Below are 8,617 nucleotides of genomic sequence, written 5' to 3'. Positions count from 1 at the left end.
GTCCCGATTGAATTATAACACCTATTGGGTTTGGATTATATAATTAACTCATAAATTGGTTCACTAAACATGCAATAAGAGTCGAATTAATTTACGTGAGGAAGATATTAAGTTGAAATCATACAATAATATAAGCATGAATTGTACTGCTCGAACAGGGCTTGTGTGATGGGGGCTGAGGTGTCAGCCCTGAAATTTCCTAGCCCTCGTTAGTGTAGTGGGGTTGTATGAGCATAACAAAAAAGGAAAAAAGTTTACATTTGGTTTTTGGGAGAATTGCAACCAGATTCCAAACATTTCATTTTGTCTTAGACTTTATGCAAATCTTTAGTTTGTGCCAACATCATCCCAAACATCTTATTTTTGTATCAGCAATTATCCTTGTGTTCTAACAAAATAAAAGATTTGATATTGTAGGTGGTACAAACTGAATGTCTGTGTAAAGTTTGAAACAAAATAAAAGGTTTGAAATCCGCAATTCTTCCCTCATTTTATTGTTTACCTAATAATAGGGTTATAAACTAAGGGCCCGTTTGGTAGGGATTTTGAGAATTGATTTTTTGACCGTTAGAAGAAAAGTGGGGTCCACATGTGAGAGAAGAAGTCAAAAATTACGGCTTGAATAGTAAAATAACGATCAAAAAATCAATTTTTTTGGACAAAAAATTCCTACCAAACGGGACCGAAGTTCGTCCTTGAACTTGTAGACATAGTAATCATTAAAACTTTATAGTTTTTACCGGATTGGTCGCATAAATCGATTTTGTTTATATAAATGAATGGTGAAGCTAATTTGACTAACGATGTGATCGTGATTATATAGCGGGATTGCAAATATTAAGGTGGCCCCTTCAAACAACCTATGCAGACCAAACAATACAAAATAAATATCGGTCAAATTAAATGTAACGCACCCAAATTTTCAGAAATCGAAGCGTTAAAAAATAAATAATAATAATTTCTTTCTTTGGCTTGACCTCTTTGACGCTAGTCAAAATATTTTATAAATCCGATTTTTTTTAAATATATAAAAAAATATAATGGAAAGTAGTTATCCATATAAATTTAGGCAAATGTAGCAAAATTTGATTTTGGAAAATATTTGAAGGCAATTCGACAGTTACGGATTTAACAACAGCGGAAGAAAAATATTTGGCCTATCAAATGTCTATTAAAAATTATGAAATTTTTACAGGGACTAAAGCATTCATATATGTACCACATATAAAAATTTGGGGTTTCGACGATAACGTTTGAAGCACGAAAATATTACTCGAAAATGCTGGACCGGAATCTTGGATTCGACACGATGCAGTTTATTAAAACGGGCATAACTTTTTTTTTAGATAATATTTTTGAGAAATTCTAAAGACTACTATTAGAAGACTCATAGACCTTTCAAACCCTACTGATTTCACTTAAAAACATACACCGTGACCCAAGTTATACAATTTTCAAATAGGAAGACAGAATCTGAAATTTAACCCAGCACAAATTAAACTTCATACATATTCAATCCAACACTCTAAATTTCAATTAACATGCATTGTCTATGAAACTAGACAAAATAAACATTAAAAACATTTCAAAAAGTGTCATCTAAATATCCATAAAATGTTTACATAAATGAAAAATATTTACTAGAAATTGAAAACATTAGAGATCTCCGAACACTTGCCATTATGCCAACCACCGTCATGCCTTGATCTTAACCTGTAAAATTATTTGTAGGGATGAGTACTATAAATAATACTCAATAGGAAGCACTTAAGTAAATGGTAAAAATATATATTTTCAGTCATGCAAACTTTATTCGATTGTGTCACCGTCAATTTCAAGCGAATTGGTGATAAGTCAGCCCACTTACTTGTAGGTTTTGATAACCCCATTTCATTTATCATAATCATTTCTTCATATCTCATTTAAACCACCAAATGGTGATTCCATCATGAGTAACACAATAAAGAGTTTAACGCAAACGAAAACATATAAATTTTACATCACTTACAAAAGCACTGAAACACCCCTACCTTAATGTTTGGAGTTTGAATGCCCTTTTCGCGTTCAATATATAGATCTATAATGCAGCGTACTTCTTGCCTCTTCTTCAAATAAATTTTCAGATTCAAGATACTTTAGTTTATGGGAAATGGACAAAAGAATTAGGAGAGAAAATGGGGCTAAAGAATTTTTTTTTTTTTTTTAATTTTAAATTTGAGTTATCAAAACAAACTCATGATTTAAAAAAAAAATAAAGGGACGTTATATATATTTTTAAATTTCAAATGGTGTGGGTGGCCGTGTAATATATATATATATGGTAGCAGATTACCAATTGGAAATTAAAGGAGTGTTTAGAATAATTAATATCTATAATTATCCATATGAAAGTGGGTCGGCATCAACGGTTGTTGGGAAATAAAAATGGTTAGTGGGGAGTTAAAATGCTAATTGTTGGCAGTTAACAAAATGGAGATTAATATACTAAGAGAGGGTTTGTTAAAATTGGAGGTTATAATGGATAATAAAGTGGGGGGTTATGGTTTTGAAATGTTAATCTTCAACGGATGAACAGGGCATGTAACTTCCCAATGATCAAATGACAAAATTTTTATTTATATAAATATATATCTTTTGATAGTTAACAACAAATAAAATGGAAGTTTATTAAAATGGTAAGTTGGAGTATAAATGATGGATGATGAAACATGCAAGTAATTTGTCCAATTTCAAAAAAAAAAAATAAATAAATAAATAAAAATTGTTTACATAATGGAAGCCAAAATGGTAGTATGAAAATAAAGTGTGTCGTAAGAAAAATAATGTAACCAAATTAACATAAAATTTTGTTGGTTAATAGCGATTTTAACACATTGTAAAATTTAAGAAAATCAAGTACGCGAAATTTTACTTTCTTGACCAAAGTTTAATTTGGACTATTAGGAAGTATCATAGCGACATAATAATATGACCCAGATTATATTTAAGTCCCATAAAAAAATTTTATTTTGGAACAAAACAAAACATTTTTTTTCCGATCGCTACAACTCTTCCCACTTAAAATAATCTCCTCCTTGAAATTTAACTTATTTGTTTTAAGGAGATTAGGGTACTTGGCTAAAATGTCCTCTTCTCGTTCCCAAGTAGCCTCATCCTCACCATGTTTATTCCACTGGACTTTGACTAGTGGGACCTTTCGATTTCTCAAGACATGATCCTTTCTCTCCAGAATCATTGCAGTAGCTTCTTTGTAAGTCATATCACTCTAGACATCCAGTAATTGAACATTCACCACGTGATTAGGATCCGTAATGTACTTTCTCAACATAGAAACGTGAAATACGTTGTGCACTGCTGAAAGTCCAGGTGGCAATGCTAAACGATATACCACATTTCCAATCTTTTCAAGAATCTCAAATGGACCAATAAATCAAAGGCTTAGCTTTCCTTTCTTTCCAAATCGTAGTATTCCCTTCATCGGTGCCACTTTGAGAAATACTTTTTCTCCAATCTCGAAAGTCAATTCTTTTCTCCTTTTATCGCCATAACTTTTTTGACGATCTAGGACAGTCTTAATTCTTGATCTAATTTTATATATAGCCTCCATAGTCTTCTCGACTAATTCTGGGCCTAAAATTCTCCTTTCACCAACTTCATCCCAGTATAATGGCAAACGACATCGTCTACCATACAAAGCCTCATACGGGGCCATGCCAATAGTGTCTTGAAAGCTATTGTTGTATGTGAATTCAACCAACGGCAAATGATCTTCCCATATACCATCCAAATCTAGGACACAAGTTATCAACGTATCTTCAAGAACTTTTATAGTCTGTTCAGATTGTCCGTCAGTTTGAGGATGGTAAGCAGTACTAAATGTTAACTTGGTACCCATAGCTTTCTGAAAACTTATCCAAAACTTTGAAGTAAACCTCAAGTCTCTATCTGATACGATAGATGCCAGAACACCATGAAGTCGCATAATCTCCCTGACATAAATTTGTTTGAGCTGTTCTAAGCTGTAGGTTATCCGAACTGGCAAGAAATGAGCAGATTTTGTAAGTCGGTCCACAATTACCTAGATCGCATCGTAACCTCTCACCGATCTAGGAAAACCAATGACAAAATCCATTGCAATTTTTTCCCACTTCCATTCAGGTATGTCCATGGGGTTCAACGGTCACGATGGTCTCTGATGTTCAGCCTTCACCTGTTGGCAAATCATGCATTTGGACACGAACAAAGCTATCTTCCCCTTCATATTTCTCCACCAAAATGTGTTACGCAAATCTCGATACATTTTAGTTCCACCTGGGTGGGCGGCGTAAGGAGTTGAGTGAGCCTCAGTCATAATTTCATTTCTCAACACTTTATCCTTTGGCACGCACAATCGACCTTTAAACGTCAAGGCTTTGTCTTCGGCTATTTCAAATATTTTCCTCTTTTCAGTTCCTACATCAGCCCTGATCTTTTCCAAAAAGGGATCATCTTTCTAAGCTGCTACTATTTTGTCCCTGAGTGTCGGTTTCACAGTAAAACTTACTAACTTCGCCGATGTGCTTACTGGTGACGTTAATACTTTAATTCTCAGGTTTTCAAAATCTCTTATTAAATGATCTGTTTTGTACATAGTACTGACAACTGTCCCATGTTCTTTCTACTCAGTACATCAACAACTACATTAGCCTTATCCGGATGGTACAGGATAGTGCAGTCGTAATCTTTCACTAATTCTAACCACCGTCCCTGTCTCATATTCAACTCCTTTTGGGTGAAAAAGTATTTGAGACTCTTATGATCAGTGTAGATCTTACACTTGCTCCCATATAGGTAGTGGCGCCAAATCTTCAAGGCGTGCACTACCGCTGCTAGTTCAAGATCATGCGTGGGATAGTTCTGTTCATATTGCTTCAAGTGCCTCAAAGCATAAGCTATCACTTTCCCATGTTGCATCAAAACACATCCTAAACTAAGTTTGGATGCATCACTGTAAATCACAAAATCTTCTGAACCATTAGGAATAGTCAAAATCGGCGCAGATATGAGCATGTCCTTTAACTCTCGAAAACTCTGTTCGCATTTCTCCGACCATACGAACTTAGTACCCTTCCGAGTCAATTGTGTCATAGGACTTGCAATCTTGGAGAACCCTTCTATAAATCGTCGATAATAGCTGACTAACCTTAGAAAGCTCCGCACTTCTTCAATGTTTGTAGGTTTCGGCCAATTGGTTATGGCCTCAACTTTGGATTGATCCACTTTAATTTCTCATGCTGAAACATAGGGCTGGACAAAACTCTCGAACCGAATCAACCGAACCGAACCCGATGGTTCTTCTCAAGTTAAATACCCGAACGGGTATTTGAATCAAGAACCGACGGGTATAGTTCGGTTCTCGGTTCTAGGCCAAGATCCGAAGAACCGAATAAGAATTGAATTTCTATAATTTTTTAAATTAATTTATTTTAAATAAGTAAAATTATTTTATTTTTTCTAAATAAATCTGTTAACTAGTTATTTTAGTTCAAACTACAAAATATGATTTTCCTATTTCTAATTTTCAGTTCAAAATCAACTTAATCAAATTGACCTCAATTTTATAAAAATCTGTTATTTTACTGTAGTGTCGTTTCTACCGGAGAAAATTGAATTAAAGTTCTACAACATCTCTCTTAATTATTTTGAGCTCGCTATCTTTCTCTTTCTGTGATTTTAATAATCAAATTTATAAAGAATTCAGCAAAAAGAGATGTGAAACACATAAAATTGAACTACATTTTTTTGTAAGAGCTAATATTGAACATATCATTAATTAAATTAACGTAACTTTGCATATATTAAAAAATTTAATTATAATACGGAACCGAATGGAACTGAACCAGATCGAACCGAACCAAATGGAATCGAACCCGAACGGTTCCGTAATTAAATTTGGACCCGACGGTTTTACTTGCTAAATATCCAAAAATTTCAGGTCGGTTCGATTCTCGTTTGAACCGAACCGAACCCGACCATGTCCAGCCCTACTGAAACAGTATGGCCTAGAAATCCCACTCGGTTAAGCCAGAATTCACATTTCTTGAATTTGGCATACAACTTTTCCTCACACAGGGTTTCCAAAACTATCATCAAATGTTCTTCGTGTTGTAGGGAATCTCTCGAGTATATCGATATGTCGTCAATAAATACGATGACAAACATGTCCAAATACTGATGGAACACTCTATTCATCAAGTCCATAAACATCGCAGGGGCATTCGTCAAGCCAAAGGGCATCACCGTAAACTCATAATGCCCAGATCGAGTCCTAAATGCCGTTTTTGGTATATCGACCGACTTAATCTTCAGTTGATGGTAGCCCTACCTTAAATCAATATTTGAGAATACGGATGCGCCCTTCAACTGATCAAATAGGTCTTCAATCCTAGGAAGAGGATACTTATTTTTGATCATCAACTTATTCAATTTACGATAGTCGATGCACAGCCTCATAGTACCATCTTTCTTCTTTACAAAGAGTACCGAAGCTCCCCATGGAGATGCACGCAGTCTATTAAATCCTTTGTCTAGAAGTTCTTCTAGCTGCATCTTTAACTCTCGTAATTCCTTTGGTGCCATTCGATATGGAGCTTTGGACATAGGAGTAGCTTTAGGTACCAAATCTATCGTGAATTCTACTTGTCTATCGGGCGAAATACCCGGTAGATCATCGGGAAATATGTCAACATACTCCCGTATTATTGGCACATCATCCAATATTTTATCTTGAGATGAGGTGCCGATAAGACTGACAAGATACCCCTGGCAGTAAGGCTTCCTCAACATGTTTTTTGCCTTCAAAGCTGAGATGACGTGAGGAAGTGCCTTAACCTTCGATCCATAAAATCTGAATTCATCTTCTCCCGATCTTTGAAAAATTACCTCTTTCTCAAAACATACTATCGTGGCTCAATTTTTACCTAACCAATTCATGCTTAAAATAATATCAAAGTATTTCATCTCTATAACGTATAAGTCGGCCTCTAACGTCATTCCATCAAAATTTATTTGAACTCTTGTCGTTATCCTATATGTATCAATAGTTCCTCATGATGGCATACTAACCTCTAGTACTTTATCATTCTTCTTACATGAAGCATTAATCTTAGCTAGACATGCATTAGATATGAACGAATGTGTTGCACCGGAATTAATAAGAACATAAACTGAAGTACCAGAGATGGATAAAATACCTGTGATTACGTCCAAATTTTGGGCAGCCTCGTCGTGAGTCAGAGCAAACACCGTTGCTTTTCCTTTCTTCTCTTATTCGGGTTTCTTAATTGATGGACTTGAGGAAACCACATGGCCAGGTTGGCCACACTTATAGCAAGCATACTTTCCATACAGACATTCCTCTCTGTGAAACTTGTTACACTTAGGACATTGGAATGGAAGATTACTTGACTGGCCCACAAGTGTTTGCTTCTTAAACTGCATAGAATTCTTATTCTTATCCTGCCACTTCCTTTTTCCAAGGTCATTACGCTATCCCTGATTTACCAACTGTACCCCCGAATAGATCATTATTTGAGCTTTCTTCACAACTGTCTGAAAAGTGGTGAGATCGTGTGAACTCACAATCTTCCTGATCTCTGGGCGCAGGCTCCTCTCGTAACGTTTTGCCTTCATGAGCTCAGTACTTACAAGATGTGGGAAATATTGGGACAATTCCTCGAACTTGCTCTCATACTCAGAAATTTTCATATCTTTCTATACCAGTCTTAAGAATTCTGTCTCCTTATAATCTCGTAGAGCTTGTGGGAAAAACTTCTATGTTAGCTTCATTTTGGACTGGTTCCAAGTTAAATTACGTTGTTCCTCCTCGGTGTGAGTACGTGATGAGGATTCTCGCCAATGACTTGCTCTTCTAACTAGCATAAACTCAGCACATAATACTTTTTGATTTTCTGGACAAGAGATGTGCCGAAAGATTTTCTTAATAGTATGAAACCACTCTTCAGCTACCAGAGGGTCTTTCCCTCCATCAAAGGTAGGGGGTCGATATCTGCGAAACTGTTCTATCGTCAATTTATATGTGACACAATACTCCTAAGATATGGTTTCTATTGCAAGTCTACAGAAAAATAAACCTAGGCTTTGATACCAAGTTGTAACGCCCCGAATTCTCAGAACCCGAAGCGTTAAAAAAAAGTAATAATCATTTCTTTCTTTGGTTTGACCCCTTTGATGCTAACCAAAGTATTTTATAAATCCGATTTTTTTTAAATATATAAAAAAAATATAATGGAAGGTAGTTATCCATATAAACTTAGGCAAATGTAGCAAAATTTGATTTTGGAAAATATTTGAAGGCAATTCGACAGTTACGACAATAACGTTTGAAGCACGAAAATATTACTCGAAAATGCTGGACAGGAATCTCGGATTCGACACGACATAATTTACTAAACAGTCATAACTTTTTTTATATAATATTTTTGAGAAATTCCAAAGATCACCATTAGAAGACTCATAGGCCTTTCAAACCCTGCTGATTTCACTTAAAAACATGCACCGTAGCCCAAGTCATACAATTTTCAAATAGGAGGACGGAATCTGAAATTTAACCCAGCAC

The sequence above is a fragment of the Olea europaea genome, chromosome 12, assembly GCF_002742605.1.
Source record: "Olea europaea var. sylvestris chromosome 12, O_europaea_v1, whole genome shotgun sequence".
Classification (NCBI taxonomy): domain Eukaryota; kingdom Viridiplantae; phylum Streptophyta; class Magnoliopsida; order Lamiales; family Oleaceae; genus Olea; species Olea europaea.
Note: the sequence above shows the minus strand (reverse complement) of the source record.